Source organism: Octodon degus, unplaced genomic scaffold (genome assembly GCF_000260255.1).
Source record: "Octodon degus isolate 3935 unplaced genomic scaffold, OctDeg1.0 scaffold00048, whole genome shotgun sequence".
NCBI lineage: Eukaryota > Metazoa > Chordata > Mammalia > Rodentia > Octodontidae > Octodon > Octodon degus.
Genome location: NW_004524624.1, coordinates 8,620,606 through 8,621,584, shown reverse-complemented (window position 1 = coordinate 8,621,584; position 979 = coordinate 8,620,606).

Genomic DNA, 979 nt, shown 5'->3' with positions numbered 1-979 from the left:
TCTTCTTCTTCTTCTTCTTCTTCTTCTTCTTCTTCTTCTTCTTCTTCTTCCTTTGGTGGAACCAGGTTTCTTTTTCTTTTCTCCTTTTTCTCATCCCAATTGTTCATTCTTTTTGAGCAGTTTCTTTCCCTTTTACTACATCTACTGTACCTTTCAGAGTTTACTTACTCTTTCAGGTTCTTATACTAGGGGGACAATGTGATGTTTACATGTGAGGGTCTGATTTATTTCCCTTATGAGTGTGGTTTCTAGTTGCATCCATTTACCTATAAAAGCCTCCAATTTATCTTTTTTATATGTGTGTGACACTCCATTGTATAAAAATATCACATCTTTTTTTAATCCATTCCTCAGGTGATGTACACTTGGGTTGCTTCCAAGATTTAGCTATGAGAAATTGTGTTGCTATAAACATGGGTGCACATATATCTCTGTGGTATGATGTTTTCAGTTCTTCTGGAAAACTCCTGAGTAGGGGAATGGCTGGTTCAAATGAGACTTCTAATCCTAGGCTTTCTTTCTTTCTTTCTTTCTTTCTTTCTTTCTTTCTTTCTTTCTTTCTTTCTTTCTTTTTATATTTTTTAGGGAAGGGTCTACAGGGTGTTCAGGGTCTCACTACTAGATCAGATTCATAGTGATCTGCCTGTTTACAGCCTCCCAAGGACTGGGATTACAGGAGTGCACCACCTTGCCCAGTCTCAATTGCTGTCTCAGCATGCCTCAGAGGTGGGGCCGGAGTGGCAGGCCCGGGGATTGAACCACTGGCCCCTGCACCTGCTTGCAGGCACTTTAATCTGCTGAGCTATTTGGCTGGCCCTTTAATCCTAGTTTTCTGAGGAATTTCCACACTGATTTCCATGAAGTGGTACCAGTCTATACTCTCATTAACAGTGGAGAAGTGTTATTTTTTCCCTACAGCCTCTCCAGAATTTGTTACTAGTTGATTTCTTTGATGGCCATTCTTAAATCTTAGACAGCC